Raw genomic sequence first — 15,221 nt, 5'->3', positions numbered from 1 at the left:
TTCATTTCCCTGAGCTGTTTTATTTCCTCCTTTCAGCCTGATTTCTGTGTTAGGTCTAGTTGTTAATGCAGGGAAGAGAACATGGGCAGGAATTTCTTCACCAGCTTTCAGGAGAGGGCAAACTCTTCAGGATCAAAGCGATGTTGGGCGTAGGTCAAAATTGGAACAGCAGCAATCGTCCTCTGATCTTACTGTAATCAGAGGGTAGTTGAATGCTGAAATTATATATTATAGAGAGGATGCAGTATGGGTAAGTAGGGGGAAGACAGAGAGAGGGGAGGGAAAGCAGGAGAGAAGAGAGAGAGATTGCTCTTAAATTTCTATCTTTATTTTTTTCTGGTAAGAATTACTATGGACCAAATTTGCTTATTAAGGAATGTTTTACTCCATGGCATGCTTATGCATTAAGGAATATATCACATAAAGGATTTCAGATACTTCCAAATTTATTTTTAAAATTATGAACAGAGAAAGTTACTGATTGTTTGAGAGGTATCAATGTGGATGCTATCAGATGGCTGGTTATATTTCATTTGTTTTTTCGTGGGGAGCAAACACAGCCTCAATCACGCTAGGCAGGCGTCATGCTGCTGAACTATGACTCCAGACTGTGTTGCTTTAATAGTTGCTCGAGAAAATATTTCCAGACTAAGAGGACTCTAAGAAAGCTGTGCTTGATAAATATCGACCACCAAAACAAATGGAGGAAAAAAAAATGGCACAACCCATGGCTTTATGTAGAAACAGGAAAGATGATATTACTTTACGTCAGAAACCTAAAAGCCATGACAAATTCTACAAACTAAAGTTCCCTTTTGCATGTTCCTAGAATGTGATTGGGTCTTAGACACCGTAAGAACATGTGTTCTCTGTTACACCGAAATCATTACCGTATCAAAGGTAAACAAGTGGGATTGACTAAAAAGAACCTGTTGAAGCTGAGTAATCATAGTGGATAACAGAACAAAACAAAAGACATGGGCGTGGCTAAATGATTGATAGAAAAAAGGGGCAAGAGTGGGAGGGAGATAAGAGAGTGTTCACAGGGCACTGGGACAGCCATCTTGACAGTCACTAACTGTACCCCTTTCTTCTTTAGAGTTCAGCATTGTAAACAGACCTGAATCTACTGATTCTTTTCACTGTGAGGCATTTAGTTGCAAATACAGAAAGGGAATTCTAATAGCACATTCAAATATGGTAATTTATTGGATCGTGTAGAGAAAAGTCCATACATAATGGATTCAGGCACAGTTGGATCTAACTGTGGAAACAATATTGCCAGGGATGTCTATCCCTTCTTGGATCCATTCACCTCCTTGCTGGCTTTATTTCAGACATTTTTCTTCTCACACAGTGACAAGCTGGGTCTCAGAAACCTCAGGCTTATGCCCTAAATCTCATCCTGTTACCTTGCAAGTGAGTACACCATTTCCATTTATTCCACCGATACTCTCTTGCCTGAGAATTAATGATCGGGGTCAACTTGTCTTGTGTCACAGGTGTTTCTGGAGTCACTTTCTGAAGCCTAAAGATGTGAGGCATACAGATTGATCAGGACCCAGTTTCTAGTTTTGAATGAGGATGGTCAGCTCCCTAGAGAAAATTTCTAGCTTATCCTTTACCTCTGAGAAAAAAAATGGAATCATGGTTGTTAGGCTAGGCCAAAAAAAAAAAAAAAAGTGGTTTTTGAAAGAATTTTAGAGTAAGCATTGAATAAATATTCATAAACCTGAAGTCTCATGCTCTTGCAGCTAAAAAAAATCAAGAAGACTTTCAGCTTACACAGCCATGTTGGAAAATTTAGCCATAGATCATTACGGTGCGTGTTTGGGGATAAGACTTCTTTCCAATATGTGAGGGAAATTTCAACATAAATCCAAAGGCAGTGAGGAATTTATTCCTGGGGAATCAACCCATCTTTCAGACTCACCTTTACTCACATGACAGTCTATGCATAAGATTTTCCTAACTAGCTTACACTCTCAAATAAAGAACGTTTTTCCCTAGCCTTTCCTGGTAAGCCTATTTTCAATTCCTTTCATCTGTTTTACTTTCCTACTTGATTTTGTTGACACTTAACAGCTTGTACATTACCTTATTATATACCCTGTATATTCATTTATTTTCTGTCTTGTCACATTAATATATAGATATATTCCATGAGATTTTTATTTGTTTCTCACTGATCACCTAAATAATTAATATATATTGGATACATGATTTTTAAATGCTGAATGAATAAGGAATAAAGGGGTATCTTAGTGTTCTATTGCTGTGAAGAGACATTATGACCATGACAACTTTCATAAATGAGAGCCTTTAAGTGGGGCTGGCATATACATTGAGAAATTGAGCCCATTATCCTCACGTGTGGGAGCACTGTGGCACACAAGTAGATGTGGTAACTACGGGCTCTATATCCAGTTCTTCAGGCAGCAGGAAGAGTGAGACACTCGAGCTTCTGAACCTTCAATGTCCATGCCCAGTGACAGACTTCCTCTAACAAGGCCACCCCACCCAAACAAGGCCACACCCACCTCAAAAAGGCCACTTTCACCCAACAAGTTCATAGCTTCTGTTCCTTTCAAGTAGTGCCACTCCCTAAACATTCTATGAGCCTATGGGGGCCATTCTTATTCAAACCACCAGAAACGGTAAATTAAACAAAAAAAATGCTTCAAGCAATAAAGGTTAGAGTTTCAAAAGGCCAAAGTAATTTAATTCTATAGATGAATTCATAAGGAATCATTATTTTTATTAATTAGTGCTCTACAATAGTCATATTTGCTCTAATTGAACATTAAAGTGGGGCTACATCTGTGTCAATTGTGCTGATGTCAGAGGAAGAAAATTGATATCTTCCTTTATTGTTCTCTTCTTTCTTGACTTTAGGAAAATCACTTGCTGAACTGGAGGCTCCTTTTTTGGGTTAGGCTTTCTGATCAGAGAATTTTCCATATCCATGTGGTGCCCCCTCCTCTCCAATGCTGGGGTTTGCAGGCAAGTGCAGCCATGTCTGGGCTTTTCTATTCCGGTGATTTGAATGAAAGTCTCCATGCTTACTCACAAGCATTGGCCCCGATCCTCCAAATACACACACATGTTTCTATGACAGAAAGGGTAAAACCTATTTGATATACAAAACTCTGTGAGGTCTTCTAATTTATTAAATGCGACTGATCATGATAGAGGTCACACCAATATCATACGCATTATAATCTGCAGTTCTGCTTTTGATTTGTATTAAGCGTAATTAATATCTATGAGCTGTATTTAGAGTGAGTGGTGTCGTAGTAGATGGTAGATGTATGGTAGTAGGTAGAAAATAACTCAGGGGCAATTGAGATTTTGCAGCTTTTCATATTCAGGCAGTGCAGGTTCATCTCTCAACAATACCTTAAAGGAAACTGAGTATTTCACAAGCACCAGGGACACCCTTTGTACCTCAGGCCATGGTCAGAGACTACAAATGAAGTTATATGTAATTAAAAAGATGCGTGAAAAGATAAATCAGTGCATTCAGGTCATTTTTAAACTAAGCAATTCACTACTTTTTAATATATGTAAAAGAAAGCTAGGGTCATAAAAGACCTGCTCAAATCCAACTCACTCTTTCCTCTGATGTTTCAGTGTTCATGAATTTCCTCTGACATCCCAAATACATTATCATTAAGAAGTCCTGTTTCTCTTTAGTTAACAGGACATGGGATGTGTTTGGGATGTCTCTTACTTCTCTTCAGTTAAACTGTCATTTGTCCGTGGTTCTCAGAAAAAAAGACATGTGTTTGTTTAGTGTGATCATGAGTGGAGAAACAAGAGGGTGTGACAAACATGAGCAAGAAAATGCCAAGAGTATACAACAAAAATGGCGTGTGTAATGCATGGTTTTTTATTTTTAGGAGCGAGGCTGGGGATCAAACACACGAACTTCCTGTTTCCCTCGCTCTCACAATCATTCAATTCCCTCTTCTTCAATGATTCTAAGCCTTCTTTGTGGCAGCTGTGTTGTAGATGTGTCCATTGGGGCTGGACTCCCCTGCTTTTGATCTGTTGTGGTTTTCTATAGTGGTCTCATCGGTTGCAAAGAGAATTTTCCTTGATGAGGAGAGAGGATGGCTATATGTGGGTATAAGGATAGATATTGAAAGGGTAGCAAAGTATTATGATGGTTTTATAAAGTGTGCTTTTAAGTTCTCCTCCAAGATCCATGACTTTACTAGAGAAATCATGCCTGATATTCTGTAAAGTGTTTTATCGTTTTAATATATACCTGCTTCCCCATTTATTTCCTGAAACCTGACCATTCAGGGGAACATTGTAGACCCCTAGGACTAAGATAATAATGTGTAGTTATTCAATTTTGCTGATGCTGATGGCATTAATGCTTATGTAAAGAATTACGGCTTACAATCTCTATTGCATGTTCTTTAGAAAGGGTCACATATTCAGAGAAAATGAGATAAAGAAATTGTTAAGTAGTGGGGAAATTAATTGTTAAAACCAGGAATTAGTCTTTCACACATCGTATTTTTATACATTCTATGTTAAAATATCTTACTAAAGTATTTACTTGACTTAAAATACTATGAACGCCAATGTGAAGAATTAAAAAAAAAAAAAGAGTCCTGATATGTATGCCACATGCTTTATCGTCTCAAATAGGTTAATATAACCTTGCCATTGTATTTGTATCCCTAATTTTTCCTTAACAGTTTTGATCCTATGATAGTTGTGCTTAAAATATCATGTAAGATATAATTGCATGTATGTCATGGATCCCTAAATTAGAGAACATGAAAAATTACATTATTGTTAGATTTTTTAAAAAAGTGTTCATAGTGTGGCATGGCCCAGTTCTTTTGTGCTAAATCTTTTAAAAATTATTCAACTCCACTGAGGTAGAATCTATTTCTCTTTCTCCTCTAATCTAACCCCTAGGGCCACTGTGATATGAACATCTTACCGTGCTAAATTGAGAAGCCCATCCTTGTTGTTTTGTGTGTACCTTATTTAGGCCATCAGCAGACAAAATGGAAATTGTATTTTGTAACCCACAGTGTGGTCCACAGGGGAAATGAGGAGTTGATCAGTACGTATCCCGTACACTTACTTTAAGTGATAATTAAAACCGGAGCCCAGAAACGCAGAAAGAGCCATGGAATGAAATTGTCAATCGAAAAAAAAAAAAAAAAAAAATCAAATTGAAAAACTCTCCTAATTTCTCTGCAAACAGCAGCTTTGGAGAAGCTTATCAAAGACCTACCTCTGCTCCCCTGGGTACAATTTAGAAGAGTTTTAAAAGCAGAAAAATTATATTTGTCATGCATGAGGTCCTGTTAGTGTGTGAACACTTTGGGCACGTCTATTACCTTTTGAGATGAAATATAAAGTAAAAGATCAAAGATAAGAGCGGCTTATGTCTTACATTAATACAATAATCAGCTAAAGTAGGTATCTGTCTTCTGCTGCAAAATGGCATTCTTTTATTTGAAGGAATTATTTCTTATCTTAAATGCTTTTTATCTCAACACAATCTAACGCATTCCTTCCAAAACCAGGCTTTATGTAAGGTACACAGAAGTGTTTGTTCTCCCTGCTTCTACACCTGAGTATCCTACTTGAAGAATTAATTTTTTTAAACTGAACTGAAAAAATTTAAGGAAATATATGCACGCCCACTTCTGCTAATCATTACCTCCTGGCTTGGGATTTTGTTTGTCTTAACTGCTCTCAAGCAATTATCATAGAAACCCAACATTATTCCCCCCTGTTAATATATTCAAAGTCACATGTCCAACTACTGAAAATTTTTTTTAAAGTTAAAAGTCAACTTTAGAATCAATGCTCAGGGTTCAAATCTCAGCTTACCCTTTACCGAGTGTCCTGTGGCAGCATACTTAATTTCTCTAAACTTCTATTGCTTCTCTACTTGTAAATGGTAACAAAATGCAACCCAGATCTAGATGCTTCGTGGAATTGAAATGTGTAGAGGCTGGGATGCAGCTCAGCGATGCAGTACTTCCCTAGCATATGAAAATCCTGGGTGCACTCTGATGTGAGTCTAGCATCAACAGAACACAGCAGGGTACTTTCTACCAAGTAAGCTCTCAATATCTGGCAGGCACTCCAGTATCTAAGAATGAGATTGTCAAGGAACTGCTAGAACCAGGATGCTCAGCTAACGAAGGCAGACTTTAAACCAAGACAGACCTGAGTTATATTAAAATATAATAAAATGACTCTCATCTGGACCTGGTGGTATACCTCTGCAATCGCAGCACTCAGGGAAGCAGAGGCAGGCACTGTGAGTTCATGGCCAACCTGGCCTACAAAACGAGTCAAGGACATCCAAGGCTACACAGAGAAACACTGTCTCAAAAAATACATCACTTCTCTGTGCACTCCTGGAAGAACTTTACAGATACATTACTAGCTAATTTCTTCAGAAATTATTTTCTGGGGCCAGGAGTGTACTAACACACCTGCAATCTCTGTACTTTGAAGATGATAAGATTATGATTTAGCATCTAGCCTGGCCTACACAAATAGAATATTTTATCAACAAATTAATAAATTAATGGATAAATAAACAAAGATAAACTCTTTTCAACATGGTTTATCACTGTCACCTGAGACAAAATGTTGGAAAATATTATAAGTGCATGCATAAACCCAAAGATGTGTAAATTCCTGCTTTGAGAATCTGTTAATTTTGTAAGATATACAAAATCATGTGCATTAACTGTTACCAGAAAGGAAAAAAGGGAGACAGAGGGAAGACTGAAGAGAGGATAAATAGAAGAGACAAGAGGAAAGGGAAGAGAAAACATGATTCACAAAGAACAGAGAGAAGAAAGAAGTGGATCTCTCCCATGGGGTGGTTCTTGAGTTGGGCCACTCTTCGGTTGGACATTCCCTCAGTCTCTGTTCCATCTTTATCCCTGCACACCTTTTAGGCAGGGTATTCTGGGCAGAAGGTTTTGTGGATGAGTTGGTATTCTCTCTCCATTACAAGTCCTCCCTGGCCTTAAGGTGGCCACATCAATTCCCATATCCTCCGCTGTTAGTAGTCTCAACTAGATTCACCCCCATATCCTCTCAGGAGTGTACCATGTCACAGGTCTCCAGCTTGTTTCGGAGATAGCCCTCCTCAGTTTCCCTCCCCTCTCCAAGCCCTGTTAGCTCCCACCCAGCCTCTTCTCACTCTTACTTCCCTTAATGATATTCCGCTAGGCTTGAAAACCAGAACCTAGCGTAACTGTCCCCTGGGAGGCTCCGCCCAGCAGCAGATCAATACAGATGCTGAGTCTCACAACCAAACATTAGGCAGAGCTCAGGAAGTCTTGTGGAGAGTGGAGGAAAGGATATAAAGACCCATAGGGGACAAGAACTCTATAAGAAGACCAACAGGGTCAATTAACCAAGGTCCATGGTGGCTCAAAGAGACCAAAATACCAACCAAAGAGCAGGCATGGACACAAAGTAACCAATGAGCAGCTTGGTCTTCATATGTATCTCCTAGCAAATAGAGTGAGGGCTGTCTCTGACATGGGCAACTGCTTTTGGATCACTTCCGCCTAGTGGGACTGCCTTGCCTGGCCTCTCTTGAAGAGGATGCCCTTAGTCCTGATGCGACTTGATATGCTGGGATAGGTTAGTAGTCAGAGGGTGCAGGGATCCCCTTTTATGAGGAGTACAGGAGCAGGAGGAGGAATGTGAAGTGAAAAACTAAATAAACTTTTCAAAAAAGAGGTAGAAAAGAGTAAGAGAGATGAAGAGAGGGGGAAAGAGAAGGGATAGTGAAAAGTAGAAAAGGTAAGAGATGGATGGAGAGAGGAGGGAAGCTGCAGTAAGAGAGAGGAATAGACAATACTACATCTCACCTCCCAAGATGCCTCTGAGATGTTTTTAAAGGGCAAAAAATAAAATGTCCACATTCAACTTTCTTGAAAATCTAGGTGGCGACAGCATCCTAATAGAGAAAAGCTTCAAAGCCCCAAAAGAAGTGCCAATGGTATTTGCCACAGAGCAAAATCTATTCTACACTGAAAGGAAGAAGGCAGAGCAGCTCTAAAAGACCAGAGGACAGCTGTGTGCATGCCTGGCTATCCTCAATGCACACTCACCTTGTAAACAAATAACCTTATTATCACGACTCCAATATATCATTGTAGTTTGGATCACACCTTCACAACCCATTTGCTGTGCAGGTCTCTAATCAGGAGCAGCATAGTTTACATGTTATTTTCAATCTGAAACATTCCACCAGATGTGAAGCACATCTTACTGTGGTTATCTAGACAGTCCCATCCTCGTGCCGGAGTGAGGATGAGATGTGAGAAATTTCCAAACCAGGCAATATAATAAACTGCACATTTGCTGTGCAAGGTGCATCTACTGTATGGATTTCTGTTTAGTGGGGGTTTTGTTCTTTGATTCGTATTATGAGCCAATGCTAAATAATCCCACAATTCTTCAAACATTTTCAAGCAGAAAGGGTAGTAAATAAGAAAGAATAAGTACATGCAAAGTGTCACACAGCATACTGCATGCTTACTCAAGTTACACTCTAATCTCCCCAAGCCACCCCTGGATTTCACAAGGTGAGTTTATTATAGACTTATGAGACTTGTCCAAGGTAATAGGTGTGTGCGTGTGTGTGTGTGTGTGTGTGTGTGTGTGTGCATCTGTCTGTCTGTCTGTGTCTGTGTGTGTGTGTGTACATCTGTCTGTCTGTCTGTCTGTCTGCCTCTCTGCCTCTCTGCCTGTCCACCTGTTCGTCCGTCTGTTATTAGCAAGGCCTGAAATCCAAGTGCATCTGACTCTCCATACTTAACTTTCTTTAAGCCTGTTGTTTCCATCTTGAGAGTTGTGGAGCTGTTGAATTTCAGGGAAAGCTGATGTAGTATTCATGTGAATCACTCCTCAGAAAGCATATCCTAAATAATAATCTAAATAAATAGTGTGTCTCCAAGTAATGCCATGAATTTTCCGTAGGTGTTATGAAAAATAAAACAGAAATTCACCTAAAATATATAAACTGTGGCATTTTTCTTTCGCTTAGTATGCAGTAACAGAAGAGCTACTAAAAATGACAGTACTATTGAAATTAACATTTAAAATTCATTTCGACAAAGAGGGGAACCTATGAAACCATATGTAAATGGATACACAGTTTTAAATATTTAACCTCCTTAAATATTAAGTAAACAGAACGATTTCATTTAAAAATATAATAACCCAAATATGATCACATTCTGGCATGGAAGAATATTATGGCGCTCCTGCGTGAATGCTGGAATCAAGCCCAAGAAGAAACATTTGAAGCTATCAATCAACGGCAGTCTGCATAGACACCACTAATGGAAAGACTCTCTCGTCAGTCCTTATAGTTACGGTGACATATAGGTACTGAGGTGGGATGTGGAATGCTATATTATGCCCACTAAAGCACAATACTTGAATTATATCTTAAGGATATAAGACATATCTTTTAAACCACCACAGTACTTGCCCTATATTCATCTCTATTTCTACTTCCCTGAGTACTATTCGAATATTATTGAGAACTTGAAACTCTAAAATGTCATCTGGGGGTCCTGCTTTCAGTGGTATGTGGCAGACCAGATATGAAAAGAATTGAATATCTTCTTTTATATAGCCACGATATTCGATAGCAAATGAGAATTTTTAAAAATATAACTTCCTGGTGACATAGAAATAGCATTTTAATGGCTTGAAATAGTTAATCCTTAGCAGAACGTCTAACGTAGCTTTGAAATAATGACTCTGGGCACTGGGGAGAAACAGGAAAAATACTTTGTTTTGTCTTTTGTTTCAATAATTGTTTTGATTTTTTTTGTTTGACCTCTATCAGACAGCTAATGAAGTTAGTGATTTGGGGTCTAGGCAAATATTTCTGCCTGTCACACTTAGATGACTAAAATAACTTTCTTTGTGTTAGGGTTTATTTTTGTGCATGTAGGAGGGGTTGCTGAAATAAAGCCTAAATTTTCTGTGCCAGGCTGAAAATGTCAACCATATGAGTATTCGCATGGTCTACTTGGGAGTGATGGGCACTTAGTTTGAAAATCAGAGGCCACCTGTTTATGATTTCAAACTGTTTTTCTGCTAATGTTTACTTAGTCCAGTTATTAATCAAGTAAATCTTACATATACTCCCCTTTGTCTTTCTCTTCTTTAAACTACTTATCCTCTTTGCCTGTACAATGAGATCAAGCCCAGAGGAGAATCAAAGGTTCCAGGTAGAAATTCTGATTATTTGATTAAAATAAATTGTCCATAAATATTACTGAAATACGGAATGGGACAGGTGGTTTCTCCAGTAGGGGACTAAGATTCAGAAACAAGGGATTATAGCACCTTATCAACTGGCTTATCAGGTACTATTACAGGTCATATATCTGACATCAGAGGCTTCTCAAGACCATGGCTGTCATGGCTATGTGTCCACTGAAGTATGGTTCTCAGCACTGGTATGCTGAGGATCTTATATCTTGCTCGCCAAAAACTGGTGTGACTGTAGTCCTTTGCTGCCCTTCATTTTCCAATCTTCTCTCTATTAGATGAAATCAACTGCTACATTATCTAAATTTAATCCTACATTTAATATATTTTTAGAACTGCTTTTATCTGAAATCATAATTTCCATTTTTTAGTACATCACTTTAAAACACACACATGAAGGCTTCTTCTTAAGCGTGAATGATTGATAGTTAGATAATGAAGTCTGCTCACTATTTATCCTACGTGTAACACCCATTTCAGGTGAGAGAAGTTAAACCTGTACAAAGACGGTAGGAAAACACTCTTGTTTTTGCTTCATACTTGCTGGGGCATAATTCTTAACAAATACAACATTTCACATGTGGTGCACAGAAATTCCAGAAGACACATTCGTTGTCTTCAGAGTCATAGCATGCTGCAGTGACTATTACCAAATATTATGCAGTTCATGTGGCTCCTGAAAGTGATTAGCTAACAGGATTGTGTAAACTTAGAGTTGATCGTCTGTGTATTTTCTGTGGACAGTTATGTACATGACAACTTAGTTTCTCATTCTCATCATTCAGTTTTAAAGATGTTTGAACTTATTTATATAGTCCCTCCAACAAACAAACAAACAAATACTTCTGTTTTCAAAGTTCTTGGCATTTGTCACTTCCCAGATCAGTGAAAAAGGATCACAAAAACCTATTTGTCTCTGTAGCCAACATCTCTCTATTGGCTTTTGTAACAGTTGGGTTGCATGCGAAGACTTTTACCAGCAACTTGAACATGGAAAATATACATAAGTGATTTTAGAATGTTTGGTCCAGGATCTGACTGAAGGTTGGATGATTTCTGACTTAATCTTTTGATGTTTCTTGGAAGACCTAACTAAATATAGCGTATTTATGTTTACATTGTCAAGTCAGAATTTAAGCTATGAATTTGGGGGAATACACTCAGATAGGAAATTAGGGTGTGGGGAGCTGGAAAGATGGCAAGCCAGTTAAGAGTCCATAGCTCTTCTCAAGGAGCTGAGTTCACTTCCCGACATCCATACAGGGTGACTGATTCACAGGAGACTTAACCCCATCTCTAGGAAATGTGATACCTTCTTCTGGGTTCTGTGGGCACCTGCACTCATATGCAAAATCCATTACACATACAGCATAAAGATACAGTTTTAAAACAGAAACAATTCATTAAAAATAGAGATTTTTCAACATAGTTTGCAGCATACAGAATCAATTTATATTGGACCTCACTAAATAGCACAGGCAGATCTCCAGTTCTTCCACCTAGCCTACCAAGGACTTGATTATAAGTATGTCCTACTTCAGTGGTGAGATTTAACTGCCAGCTTTAGACAACCAAGAATCACCTTAAGAGAGAGAGAGAGTCTCCATGAATAATTACTTACATCAGGTTAGCTTGTGGTCCTGTCCGTTGGAAGATTGTCTTGCTCAGTAATTAACTCAGCCTACTGTGGGTGACACCATTCCCTAGGCTTGGCTCATCCACAGTCAAGAGTAGAGTGAAGTGAATGCATCCGCATTCTCTACTGTCTTGGTTACATAAGGAAGGCCTTACAGGGATAAATATGCTGTGGGATGCTACCTCTTAGAATCTGAGATCACAAAAGACTACAAACTTTTACTGTATCTGATAAGGTTTAAAAAAGAAATGTCTTTTATTCCAGAGAGCCACTGACACCAACACCAACTATAAAAATCGAGTGGGTCTACAATATATACTTCTATTCAAAAGTGCCAGAAAATGACTGACTTCTCAGCTTAAATTACAATAAAAACAAAATAAAGAAATCCACAAGCTTTTATAGACAATTAAAAAAACATCCCTCTACCTAATTACTTGGGTTGCGAAAATCCCAGTGGAAGAGAGAGAGGTCAGAACTTAATACTCTTAGTGGTCATTATTGCTCTTTTAAAAATTAATATCAATGAATTTCAGATAGTTCCCTCTAGGGGAGGCATTCCATGGAATGATGATAGGAAGCAAATGGGAAAGGAGAAAGGAGTCTGAGAGTGCTGGGCCACAAGGGTGGAAGGGCAGTAGGGATTTCTTCTTGTCCCCCTACTTACCTGGCTCAGAGTTCATTGATCTTATTTATTTTAAAAGTTTATTATGAAAATCAGACATGTACCAGTACTTCACTCGGAGCTTCCGGGATCGTGCCTCTTAAAAGACCCACAGCAAATTAAGGCTGGAAAATAATAGTATACACTTTAGTTGGAAGAAGAATTCCAGTGGAGAAGATGCTATTTCACTTTATATGGAGACCTATTGTGACCTATTTCTGGGCCCTTAGAATTGTGTTGTAAGTCACACATACTATCGCTCTGCTCTAAGAATTTCTGTTTCATTATTTTTCCTAGAATTGAAGGCCCAAAGTAAATCTCCAGGTTCATCTTTCTTAATTTTGAAAATAGATTCAGATACAAATGTGCCTTAACACATAAGGTACCTAGGTTGTACCACATAATTTAACAAACTTGTACTTAGTAAGCATTACCTGACACTCAAAATGCACAAAACAGCAGCCCCGCCTTTGAATGATGAACCAGAGGCAAATATAAAAGAGCACATTTATTAAAGACAGAAATAAGAAACCTTCCCCAGCTGCCCAGACAGGATTGGGCTCACTCAGAACAGTTACCTTTTTTTTTTTTTTTTTTTTCTTTAGCATGCATTGTTGCTAGCTAGTCTGTAGTTCCTGTAATTATCATGTGAATTGCTTGAGTCCCTGTCAGATCTAAGCCACTTAGCCAGGGACACTGAGCACCTGTTGTGTTTCATTGCCTGGCCCCTCACCAGTGGAACTGTCCCCCTGGTAAAAAGGTACTCAATATGTAAGCTTTTACCAAACAGTGTGGGAGGGTGGTGGGGGAGAACATCTTGATGAATTTGAATTGGCCCCAGCAAACAATGCAGGATCTGAAGAGGGTTTTTGTTTTTTTGTTTTTTTGTTTTTTTTAAAGCAGAATCTGCATGAAGAGGATGCACTGCATTAGCTGAAAAGGATAAAAGCATACCTAACATTCATGGCCATGAAGGTCTGAAAATACTGCTGCCAGTGAACCCTGGCTTTAAATCTTTGTTGAACTTGACCCTGAGAAATTATTTTTTAAAAAGGCAAAGAAGAAAACCACTGTCTGCATTAACTCATAAGAATATCATACTTTGCATGTAGATACAGAGGCCTGGAGGAGCACATGGATCATAAAAGAATTAGCCCGCAGAACAAAGTGTTCCTGTATTTTCCAAAGTGCTTGATAACCCCAGTGAGCAGCTCGAACACTGGGAGATGCTGGCTCAGTATGTAGCAGAATTGGGTTAAGAGAAATATGAGCCTTGAAAAAAAAATCAGAATCATAGAAATTAGAAATAAAAGGGACTGTTAGATCATATTGTCCATCCCCTGCCAAGGCAAATTGTTGCTGACAGTATATTACGGCTTTATTCTTTGCAGTAGACTTTTACTGACTTCCCAAGAGAGGTTTCTGATCTGTCCGGAATAATGAATGGGATGGTTTTTTTTATTTTTCTTCTTCCTGTTGGCATCTAACCACTAGCACAGCTTTTTACTGACAACACTAGTTTGAGGAGGACATTGAAGTCCAGCCTCAACTTCTATTAGCTTTGTGTGTTAGTAGATTTAAAAATAAAAATAGAGTCTGTTGGGAAAGGAGGCTTTTTAAAGAATTCTTTCTACTATATTGAGCACGTTGTTTTTCATAAGATGTAACATCCTGAATGGGATAGGCTGTGTTTAAAAGGATCTCAATAAATTTGAAACATTAAAAACTGGAAAAAAAATGTAAGTAAAGCTTCTGCTACTTCTTAGCCATCTGGATAAGATCAGGTGCAATAAAACTCTGTACAGAATTAATGCAGGTATTTTATTTTATTGGCTTGTGTGTGTTTGAAGTGGCACCACAGCCACAGGCCAGTGCAGCTCCTTAAAATATTTTCATTGTTCTTTCTTAATCGGCTCAGTGGACGCTTGAGCCACACTATAGGACTTTTTTTACATGAATCGATGGGGATGGAACGCTAAAGAGCATGTTCAGAAAGAGAGAGTATAAAACCCTGAACATAGACCTTCTACTGCCTAGTTCATCTATTAATTTTGCTGAGAGTTCTGTTAATGCAAAATATTAGAAAATAAATGTGTTATGGTTACTTCTCATAATTGCTTATAATGGTTTTTTAATTTGAACATTTGAACTCTAATCAGAAAATCATTTGCCTCCTTTCCACTATGTTCAAGTCTAATTTTTAAAATATGACATATATCTGCATTCTGGTCCCAGAATTTCACAACTTTGTATAAAAACAAAAGGAGACATATAATAATAAAAGAAAGGAAAAGCTTTTGTCACTCATAAGCTTGTGCGTTCTTTAATACAACCTGTTTTACCTGATAAATGTACTGTCACATTTTCTCTCTGGCTCTCTAAATGGTAGTTCAGATATTTTAGCTTCTTATACTGTGTGGCTTTTCTCATATTTTATACATTTGAATGAATTATTTCACGTAGTATTGAAGTTTGGGTAGGTAATGTGTCTACTACCCAATTTTCAGTTTAAAGGATAATGGCTCAAAGAGTTAAAATTTTAAACTTCTACCAGAAACAGGAAGGTTGCCAAAATGCTTGTTGAAATGGGGATATATGCAAGGGTTAACT

This window comes from Acomys russatus, chromosome 27 (assembly GCF_903995435.1).
Source record: "Acomys russatus chromosome 27, mAcoRus1.1, whole genome shotgun sequence".
In the NCBI taxonomy this organism is placed as follows: domain Eukaryota; kingdom Metazoa; phylum Chordata; class Mammalia; order Rodentia; family Muridae; genus Acomys; species Acomys russatus.
The sequence above is the reverse complement of the archived record's forward strand: the minus strand, read 5'-3'. Positions refer to the sequence as shown.